Below are 12,079 nucleotides of genomic sequence, written 5' to 3' on the forward strand. Positions count from 1 at the left end.
ACAAGGGTAGTATATTTTCAAACTACGGAAGTAATACAGGCACAAAAAACTATATAAAATATAGGTATAATTATTATTGTGTTTATTTTTCTGCAAGGACATCCTTTTAAAGATTAAGAAAGTCTATGTTAAAACGGCACTGATGACAAAGCAATTCTTCATTTTTAACATATTTGGCAGGTTTAATAAACGCGACAAAGTCTTCCCATGCCTTATAACAACTCATATTTGACACTTAAAAATTGCTGTTACTGACATATTAAAAAATAAATCCTAGAGTGGACATGGCCTGAGACACCCCAGGAAAACACCCTTCTGATGCACAAATATCTGTACTAAGAAATTATAGCTCCTACTGACCTCCTCAGTGTTCATTCCAATACTGCTAAAACTTCTAGAGCACAGTAACCAAATTCATTTAACCTTTTTTAGTAATAGAGTAATAAAATAGTGTCAGCAGAATTTAACAAAATCTGTTTAAAAAATCAGCGGGCTAATAAGCCAATAAAATTAGATTTAAACTACCATGAGAAAAAAGGATTCTGTGTGAATGTAGGGTAATGATTTTCAGTCTTTGGACATATCTACAGAAGCCTATGGGAGATGTTCCCATCACAGAAAGGAGGGGGTTGAAGTGGGAAAGTAGAAGGAGGCTTGCTAAGCTTTCAGAGCATGAAGTTCTCAGCCCTGAATTATTTTCTCCAATATTTGCATTTCTTTCAGTTGCCCTTCCCAAGAAATACAGTTCTGGGGATGTCAAATATTTTCACTTCTCCATTCATAGCATTCTTCTTTTTCTCATTTCTTTTTGCTCCTGGCCTGAAGCAATACTGAGTTTACACTAGACAGGTAACGTGTTCTCAGGGTCTCTGCCCCAGCTCCAGCTGCCGACATATTATAAGAAGTTCACAGCTGTTCCTGTCACAACAGATCTTCTTTGGGGAAATCAAAGTCCTTAAAGACACAGTACCCCATACCAGAAAGTACAGGGGAAGCACTTTTCTGAATCTGGACTGCACAGCAACTTGAACAAGGGTTGCAGAACCAAGTGCTCTTCTTCTATTATTATGGGGTATAAGGCATTTGTATTGCAGCAGCTTAAGTTACCACCTGTAAGCAAAGCTGTCTTAACTGATAGCATGCACACTATTAACTTGCTCACTTGTGAAGTAACTTTTAACTTCAATTTAAAAAGATTAGCATATTTTATCCAGCAACAGACTAAAAGCAGCTGGGTAATATTTTATTAACTTGCCTGAAAACAGGTTGCTTGCTTTGTTTGAGCAAGCATATTCACAGTGCCTCTAGGTCACAGTGGTTTACAGGATGCAAAAAGGATTCTTTGACATATGCAATGGCCGTCTTTCTGCACTACCACATCTTTAGCACCTATGTGCACAGCTAAATTTGTATGAGCATGAAGAAATGCAAATATAGTCCATACTAGAATCACTAATGACAGGAAATATCCGAGCTGTACCCTCTCCTTTGCCACAGGGCTTTTTCTCTCACTCTTCCAAGACTTTAGGATGTCTGCTATTTGTGTTACTCTCCTTTCTCCTCCAGTGATTTCAAATCACAGAAGAGCTCAACAAGAATCAAAATAAAACCAAAAGACAGGATTGCATGCTAGAGGGAATGCCGGTTAAACCCTGGCATGACCATTTATATTTGTGTCATGTTCCTGGGCTGTTGAAACAACAGATGCTAATCAGGAAATGCCTCCACAAATTTCCTTATTACCTGCTTCACTGCAAATTCTACCCACTTTGTTCTCCACCATGCTTTTCTTCCTCATAAAGCCCAGTAAACACTACTGCTGAAGCAATACTCACTTTTTGTTATAAACGAAAGCTATTTGTCATTAATGCTGCCCATAAACTGTATTTGTGTGTTTTCCCAAACAATATCCATTAGGATACTTAAACAAGATTCCTTAGAAAGGGCATTGTATCTCACCTCTGAACCAAACCTGGCCCTTCTCTCTCCTCATCTCTTTCATATGTACCATAGTTTTTCTGACAGTGTACAGCATAAGAAGCTTTAGGTATGTACTTTAGCAAGTCAGAAAAATGGATTATGCCAACACAATTACTTGGCTACTCCTAAGTAGCCAAGTAATTGAGTAGCCAATCCTCCAGACTGATAGACTGGGCAAACTGGTGTCACTACTATTTCTTAGTTATAAAAGCACAGCAATAATCTGCTAATTTTTTGGCATAACTGGAAGAGCCAAAATTGAATGACTATATTCTTCCCCAAAGTATTCCAGCTATCCTTCTACTCCAGATGTCTTGATAGTATCACAGCTTTGGACATGGTACGTTATCCATCCAGTGTACTAGGATGCAATTCTGCCTTGGATAATCACTCAGGCAAAAAGTCACTTAAATATATGCCTATATTAAAACATGCTAATAGTTCCTCTGATGTGGAAGAAGAGTATTCATGAATGAAAATGAAGCACCTGATGATTACTATGCTCAACTGCAGCCATCCATTCCTCTGAGGAAAGGACTACTCAGGAGGGCGCTTCTGAAACAGGCACCTCCAGCGGGGCCCAGGTGGAAGCTGAATATTTCTAAGCTGAAGAGTGACTCCTAAAGCCTTGCCTCTGACAGCATATCAGCTGGCTGAAAAAGCTGTAAAAGCACCTATGTTTTCTCCAGTAAAGCAGCCACAGCACCTAAAATTCTGCTTATGCATGTCCCTAGGCCAAATCTAACTTTTTATACCTAAGTCCAAATTCAGTAAGAGCTCTTCAGAAATGACTAACGTGCTAACAGCACTGACTTAATCCATAGCCAGCCTTGTTCAAAACCATTGTAGGAGGGAAAGGCAGGACAATGGCATTTTATAAGAGGAACTCTATGGTGTGGGTACTGCCTTAGGCTACCTGCCTTCTAATGCAACCTGAAAGAATCCAAATCTGCATCTGACTGACAAGAATCATTTAGATCTTCCTTGCAAGAAATAATTTTGGGGTTTTGATCCCAGGACTGTCTTTGCATTTTACATTACAGGGTCAATGAATGACATGCAAAACCAAAAATGACATGCAAATAAGAACTTGAGCACAGGACTTCTCTTCCAAAGTCAGTGCTCAGATTTAACCAGTAGTCTTATATAAACAGTGGGGTTCTCCTACCAATGCAACATTTTAGAAATAAAGTGTATGCCAACTGCCCATTTCCAAAAACCCCAGGAGAGGGGTTTGGCTGTAAACTGCAATCTGATATAGCTTCCTGTGTCCTACAGAAGTGTAGGGTGTATTAAACTGCACCTTGCTGTGAAGAATTTTCATTTGGATATTTTTGCTAGCTTCCCATCAATCTTTTGCTTGATGTGAATCCTGTTTGGAGATGTTTTAATTCTCCTAGTTGCTGTAGAGTTAATAAGCATCACAACACACAAGTTGTGGGTTCCCCTCGTGGATCCAAAAAGTTTTACCCTTGGTGAGTTCTTAGTTTTGGGGTCCCCCACCCAGTGTTGCCAAATCTTAATATTTTACTAATACCTCATGGTTGATGAAGTGTTAACTCATGGAGTCATGTGGTGATGTCAGAATCTGCTTCAATTTAAGAACAAAGCACAAATAAAATTAAAAAAGAGACATTATGTGTCAAATTTAGGATTGCCTGAATCAATAGCCCGGTTACCGATGTTTTCAACACTGAGATATAAAGATTGTCAGAAGGCAATTCAGAAGACAACTGTGATGAATCCCTACCAAGTAACATCTATGCCTTTTGGTCAACTGCAGGCTAAAGTTTGACAGGATGAAGCTAGGCCTTCATGTGAATCAAGAATATGACATACTCTAGCAAAAGGCTACAGTTCAAAATCAAACCACAGCAAACTTTATACTTACTGGCCCCCAAAACCGTTGAGTAAATAAAAATATCTGAATGAGGTATTGACTAGTTGTGTGTTCAGTTTAGCTAGCCTTAATAAAATTACACATATCCATTTGCAGCCATTGTCTTTCACTTAAAAATCCCACAAAGCATGGAGTTTTTCTATTATAGCATTCAGATAGAACTAAATTATACAGCCGTGGACTAGATACCTACTCTACAAGTCATAGAGTTACAATAGTAAAACCTTGCATGACAAGACAGCTAGCCACAGAGCTTCTAGATATTATTTTAAAATTACATGAACACCTGCTGCAATTTTAGACTATATCTTTGTTCAATAATCAATCGATAATGAACTGTTGGGGCTGAACAAAAATAATGTTCCTAAGCACATCATGAGGGACAGGATAAGGCCAGGGCTCTACCAAGGTCATCAAAAAAGTTCCAGGGACAAAGGTGTTTACGAAAGTTGCCTACCTTCTACTCCTGTGCCTTCAAATCTGTTTAAATCTGCTTTTTATTCTGCTATATAGGAAATGAGGGTATCCTTCTAGTTACAGCTCACAGAAGTGATATAGCTAACAGTCACCCTCTTGAATTGAAGCCAGAAGCAAGTAAGGAGCCAGTGGAATCCTCTGGGGATGGGAATAACACGTCTTGCTCATCACACCACGCAGCAGAAGCACAGCTGCAGCCTGGACTAGCTAGCGCTTTTCAGTGATGCCAAGTAGGACACACAACAGTAAGACAAATGCAAAGAGGCTGCCAAGCAAAGAAGAGCTAGTCAGACCAAGCACAGTAAAAAAATAGCTGATTACCGGTCCTCCTCAGAATTCAAGACCAGTTGAAAAGCTTAAAGAATCCTGTTTTAATACTATTTATTATTTGCACTTAGGAGTCCTTTCATAGAACAGGAGCTCAGTGCTTTAAAAGTACAGACCAAGCAGAGTCTCCCTGATGTGAACACCTTACAATCTACTCAGAGACTGATATAGGATGTAAAGAAAAAATTAGGCACATCTGAGTAACGATCTCAGTGTGCTAGTAGCTGGTTATCAAATTTTTTTTGCACGAATGATGACAAATGAGTTTTAGGGAGCGATTTGAGAATGGACAACATTAGTTCTGCAGAGGCTTGTGGGAAGCTTCTGCAAAGTGAGAAAAGCAGCATGAGAGTAAGCACAAAGGTATTTTTTGGGTTAGAGGCTAGGAACACAGGAATCAAAAGGAGGATTTGACATTTTGATAGTGGATGAAAGGGTTGGAAATGACTCATGAAGAGCCCTAAAACTGAAGACAAGCAGTTTGTCTTTAATGAGGAGAGGTGCTCAAAAGAGAAGAGAAATACAGTTAAAATAATGAACCTGGGAAATGAACTTTGTGGCAGACTTCTGACCTGAAGTTGTGGGGGTGGTAGTGCATTTGTCAGTGCAGGAGGGGAGGATGCTAGAGTAATTGAGGTGTGAAAGTTTTAGTGTTGCAAAAGGGTAAGAGGTCATATCATAGATATATTTCTGCAGCAAGAGCTGTTAAGATCTGGAGGCTTCACCTGCATGTGAGAACTAGAAAATATCTAGAGTGATATTTCTGTTACTTAGAGGAATTAGACCACATCCTTACAGTATACCCATTTGACAAATGCTTGTAAGCATTTGGTGTAAGAGAATACTGTTAGTAACTTGCAACACACACACACACACACACACACACGAGTCTCTCAGGATTTCCCATCCATGTTACCAAATTTTTCCAACTCTTCAGCTGGCCAAAAGGTTACAGTTCAAAATGATCCTCTTCAAGAGTTCCTCTCCAATTAGCAGAAAACCCATCGACACATGGTTAGATACTTTCTTGAGTAAAGAGAAATTTATATCACCTTCCCTGCTTTTTTGGAAGATGTTTTGCAGCACTGGGTCTAAAAGCCCCCTAACGGGGATGTAGTTTTTACACATAAAAGCAAGAACAAATAAAGTTGGCAGAACTTCATATGTGGAAACTGGCAGACTAAGATACTGAGGAACAGGAAGACTCCAGGAGATTTTAACTGCCTTACTACAAACTTTTCAGTGACTTTACTAACAAAACCTCAAAATAAATAGCTGAATCTGCCAATTATACAGATTATCTATCAAAGCAGCAAATGTTCAGAAGTCCGTGCCCATAAGCTTCTTATTCTTCAGACAGAATATTTCCCTAATAGACTGGAATAGTCAGAGAACACCAATATTGGCTCTTCAGAGCTAGCGTTATTTCTGTTCTCCAGAAGGTCCCTAACATATGGGCTTAAAAAAAATTAAACACAGGAACTGATATCATGCAGACAATAAAAAGGGATGATTCTTGCTGGTTAAAGTATCACTGAGAGTGCAATAAGGATGTAAGCATGTCAAAGTAAAACTTCTAGGTGTAATTCTCTTCATTCATTTTTGAGCCCTTAAAAGATCTTAAGATATAACTATCAGTACTCATAAAAAAGAAACACAACTTTTGACTAAATTTAGACAAAAGTAAACGTAAATCAATGCTCTTGCAAATATTAGCACTTACTTAACTGGGATTCTAATTAGCAGTGATATGACTTGCAATATTAATGATGTAGCAATTCTTTTATTCATGTACACTCATGAGCTCTTATAATAAGGTCATGAATAAAACCCACATAGCACACATAGAAACAAACTAAGAAAAAAAACCCTTGGACAGATTTCTGTTTATTTGAGATGGTATTGATTGCAGCCTGAATTTGGCTTCATTTTCTGTCCAGATTGAAACAGAACATAAAACAGCTTGGATTACAAAAACTTGCTTGTTTCATAACAAAAAGTTGCTTTGCTTACAACAACTAGCAGCTACGGTCATATTAAAATATAACGGATTACAGGGAATAATATTTTGTGTGGAAGGCAATGCACATACTTTTCACTTCCACATAGTATTTGCAAGACTAAACAATGATGTCAGATAATAGCCCATTTCAAATAATAAAGAGTGATCCCAAATTACTACTTACATACACTAGCCAGGAGAAGTCTTATATATCTCTCTTCTCATCACATAGACCTTAACACTGTATCATAAGCAATGCTCAGGTATTTATGTTCTTTTGATCAATACCTACAATTCAGAGTCATCAACTCAGTGGGAAACGTTTGAAATAATAGAAAAAGAATTTTCTTGATACAAGTGTCTCTGAGATTGCCCAGTTTTTAAGGGTTAGGGCTGCCCAGTTTTGACTCCAAAAGTGAACTATTGCTGACGGCCCATAGTGCAGATCTGAATTATGGTTCTCAGATAAAGAAAACAAGAGGGTGGTGATTATAAACTAAATCAAGGTTCCTTTGGGGAAGCAGCCTGGAAAGGGCAACTAAAGCTTAAAACTATTTTTGTGGCATTTATGTGCCTCCCTTGTGTTGCCTCCCTTGAAGAAAGGAAGGAAAATGAAGTTTAAAAGTATTAGCGATAAGCCAGATTTGTAAGTGTGGCTTTCAAATGGGCTGCAGCCCACCCACAGGCATCATGCATTTTAGCGTGTGGTCACGTGTAACATCCTCCTTATCCTCTGCAGGCACACAAGGGAGGAGGAGATTATTTTTCTGTTTCAGTTCTGAGGTGAACTTTCACAGAAATGTGTACTTTTTGGCTGTGTTTAAAGGAAATGCAGTCAGAATCCTTATATCAGAGAAATGATATATTCCTTCTTTCTCTAAGAGTGCAGTCTCCTTCCTATCTAATCCTCAGCACCTAGCTTCCCTTAAAATTTAAATGCAGTAAAATGTTACTTTAAGGTTTCAGCTTAAGCACCAACTATAAATTCTTGCCACATCAACCCAGAAAGATGTCTTTTATCTGCTCTACAGCATCTGTGATTAAGGAAACCCAGTATCAATAAGAAAGGCACATACCCTAAGAGAAACTGTGTGCTCTGCAGGGAATATTTTCTTGTGCTACTATTAAAGGACATGTCAGAGAAGAATGTGAGGAAACCAACCCATCCTTCCCAGTCACTTCCACTCAGAGCAAACATAGTTCATCAGCTTGTAGACAGCACCAGGTTCTCAGTGAGCAAAGGTCAGCACCAAGGGAAAATAGGACAGCACTAAATTAAGAGGCCGAAAGGAAAGATTTAACAAAATAGCTGTAGAAACAAGCCACCATGGTTTGGGGAAGGAATTCTCATCCAGCTGCCCATCGATCTACTGTTCCATCCACAGGTAAATAACGTAGGAGGAATACAAATTACTCTCAGATAGAGACTGAATCTTTCCAAATGACAGTGGATTTTTTTGACACAATTTTACCCAGCCATTTACAGTCATTACTGGAAACAATCTTCTGTCATCCAAATATCTCAGATAATCTTAACTATCATGAAAAGAAGCAAAGCTATTATTAAAATGACCATGTACCAAAAGAGAACCAAGGAGGATGACTCTTTCTTACCAGGTACCATTAATGAAATAGGTGTTCCTCTGCAATACACTGTAATGTTAGATAAAGAAAACTGATTCTAGGGTTTGCCACCAACTGGTACATTAGCTTTAACTAGCTACTGTTGTGCAACATTGGATGGTGCAGTATATTTTTATAGTGTTATTACATAGTATTTGCAGACCTCCCTGAGTATAACAGGTATGACATCTCCCTAGCTATCTACAAATGCAAAAGTAAACATAAAGAGGGGGGCAAATGCAGAGGTATTTTGTAAGGTATACTTTAGATTATTTCACTTCTACTTGTTCCTTCCAAAAGATGTGCGAATTTATGAAAGTTTTAAATTGGTGTCATTTACAAGCTGAGGAGCCAGAAACAGTTGCAAGAACACTCAACTTATAAGTGGCCTACTTTAGTGTACTCATTTTATCTCTTTTCTCTTCTTTTTACAGTTGTGAGCTTGTTTTTCTGCTTGCATTCTTCTTTTATAACCTCTCCCTGAATGAATTATACTGCCTAAAAATCAACTATTATAAATGATGGAGGCTGGAATGAATAAAAGTCAATTACGCTAGGTCAATTATACAAACTTCTTTCTTGGATGCTAATGTCACTTTGTCATTTTTTTCCTCTTTTATGCTGGCTCTCCATAAGGAGAATGTGAGAGGCAAGCCCAGATCATACTTCAGTCTGAGGAGATTAATACGAGGCAAAACATTCTGTAAGAAATGTTGTCAATTCTCTAAGAAAAAAACATAAGTTTTGTTTTAGTCTCATTACTCACAAAGGCTGCAGTTGACCACTGAAGGTTGGGATGTAAAGGGAACAGAGATCATTTCTCAGGTGTTTGTTATTTAACTCTAGTTATACAGCAAATAAATACACATTTGGGGAGAAATTTTGGGAGAGGAATTCTTTGCTTTCACTGCGCGTCTCGTCTTTTACCCTCAGGCACGGAAGGACCCCTGTAAATATTTAACAGGCTTTCCCCTTTTGCTTTGAAAACAGTTTTCAAGTATGAAGACAAAGTGCCCTAAATCCCTTCTTCATTCTACTCTCCCCATTTTCAATGAGAAATGGATATCAAACCTGAAAGATGGCCAAAACCTGACAGGCTGAAAGACTCTTTAAATATTCTGTACTGTTTCATGTTGTGTATTTTCATTCTTTCATTGAAACATCTACAGCACTATTTCACTTAAATATAAAGCCTATAGAAGTATGGGAGACACACCGAGGAGTGCCTTCCACATAGGAGACTAGTTAACCACATAATGACTGTCCAGAAATGGTAACATAAGAGCAAATTTGCCTGTCCTTAAATTACTCCACCCATCATGCAAACAAAAATTCCTTGCTGATGTTTTGCAACCAAAGTACAGAAATTATACATATACATACATACATTATATATACACAGACACACACACACAGCATGCATGTAATCTTTTTCACTAAACAAATAAGAATAGGCTGTTTTCACTTAACAAATTCCACTTCACCCAGAGCTCTCAAAATAATTCCCAATTATTATTTAATTAAGTTACCCAGCATCTAATTAACTATTAATTCAAGTATTTCTTTTCAGAAGAGTACCCTAAAGTACAAGAGACTCAGACCCAAACATTCAAAAGCTGTATCAAAGTGAATCAATACCAAAGACAAAATAAAATCCATTCTGGCTCCTGTCTTAACTAAACAGTTAATGGGAAATAAAATGTCAGCCACAAAAAAGTATTTTTGGAATGGCATCATGGTTTACCAGTCAGAAGTGATGAAAGCAAACAAGTTAGACACTCCTGAGCATATCATTCTTTACATGTTAAAAAAAAAGCAGAAGCTTAATGTATCATCTCCCTTTAAATACGAGATGATTGTATGCAGCTCCTAACATACAGTCAGTAGTGATGCTTGGTTTGGTAATGGATGGGTAACAGTAGGATGACTATAGATATATCTTCATGCTCAGACAAAATTTCTCTTGTAGCAACAAGCTTATAAATTTTAATTACTGACAATATGAATATATAGATGTGTTGCAAGAACTAAAAAAAAAGAATAAAATCAAATTGGTAGCAAAGGATGAGGGCTTTTTTACTCACTTCACTGTTACAATATGCATTGCAGATCCAAAGAAAAGTCCTACTAAATAGCTTTCATAACAACAATAAACAAAGCAATTTTTTAATAAATAGCTGCTGGTGACTGAGTGATACATCAATGTTTCTATTTGCTCAAGATGTTAGAAATCTGAAGATTTCCAATAGAAATTTTAGCCCCTTGTTCCTAAACTTCTACCTCACTCACTATTATAGCATATTCCTTTAACTGTTCTGTGGAAAGTCAAAGCTTAATATTGCATGGATAGCAACATATTGATCCTAGAGCAGCTTCAGTCTATTCATTAAACATCTGGCTGAATAGTAAGAGATGTACAAATATCGAACTTTTAACTCTTCTAAACTGCATCTGAGGAATGCAGACAGCAAAAGGAGAAAAAAAAAACATGCACTTCTTTTTTTTGAATCTACGACACTTTAATGGGAGGGCTTTCTAATTCCTCTATATCCTACTGCTTTCCAACAGAATTCATTATACCATACCACCGCGCAGTACACTTTTTTGCAAAGAGGCTCAGCTGCAGTGAATATGTTTCAAAGAAAGCAATGAGGTTTTGTATGAGAATATTTTTGCTTTTACTAGTGCTTGGCAATGAACTTACATCACCTGTATTCATGAGAAATGGAAGATGTTCCTCTATGTCAACATGACATAAAGAATGCATTTTTTATTGACTTGAGTGGCTAATTGCAAAGATAAACTGAGAAAGCATATATTACTATAGAACTGTGTGTATAAAAACAATTGGAGGCAAAAGATCAGGGTCAAAACTGTAGCCTACACAAGAGCAAGTCCATCTGTAGCCCACCTGGGTGGGACACCACCTGACTGGCAGAGGAAACACAATCAATACCCAAATAAATGTGTTCCCTATACATCACCCATAAGAAGCAGGGGCAAACTGCTGAATGCCAAAAAGGCTACTTTTTAGGCCTTAAAGACTGCCAATTGATGTTGTATAAAGCATGAAGAAGCATGGTGCTGGAAATACCAGATTTTTTGATTTCAAAGCCATTGAAAACATAATTCTTTACCAGTTTCACCAAAGCTGAGGACAGTTTTTCATAACTTTCACAAGAAACGTACGGATCGAGCCATATTGCACACAAACACTGAAATTTAAGGGATAATTCAGAAAGGCTGGAAACAGGCTGAACTTAGGCCAGTGACTTCAGGTTACCACCATCTGATGTCTGGTGATGCCTGGAACGTTACCTTGATTACAGTTGCCTTCTCAGAGAGCAGTTACTTTACCTGTATGTTATAAGCACTAATTTATCACTTGGTCCCTGGCTCTGTAGACCCCAGGGGTCCTTGACAACTCTCACAACTTTGCTTTACCCTTTTTACAATTTACCTGTACAGTTCCTGGGTGGTTCTCCATATTAAAACTCCTGTTATCTCTTTAGTCAGGCTCCTGCTCTGGCCAGTGCGTCCCCCAGCAGGGAAATTCAGATGAGGACACACTCACACGTGACCCAGGGTGCAGGAGAGAGGCAGCTGGCCCCTGTCTTTTCCCTTTACAAACTTGATTCCAGACTTCAGTGTAGTCACCAAAGATGACAGAGATATATCCTGAGACTGGCTGCACACTGAAGAAGTTGAGATTTCACCAAATTTGGTTTTGAGTGATATCTGATAGTCCCTTATTCTCTCTTTCTGTCATT

General features: G+C 38.1%; 1 protein-coding gene across 1 annotated transcript in view; it reads right to left on the reverse strand.

Moving 5' to 3' along the window:
* The window catches only part of FGF14 (fibroblast growth factor 14), a 137,619-nt gene that overhangs the window by 3,122 nt on the left and 122,418 nt on the right, over positions 1 to 12,079 (reverse strand). The gene's annotated exons all lie outside the window — the stretch shown is intronic.

The sequence above is a fragment of the Apteryx mantelli genome, chromosome 1 (assembly GCF_036417845.1).
Source record: "Apteryx mantelli isolate bAptMan1 chromosome 1, bAptMan1.hap1, whole genome shotgun sequence".
Lineage (NCBI taxonomy): Eukaryota > Metazoa > Chordata > Aves > Apterygiformes > Apterygidae > Apteryx > Apteryx mantelli.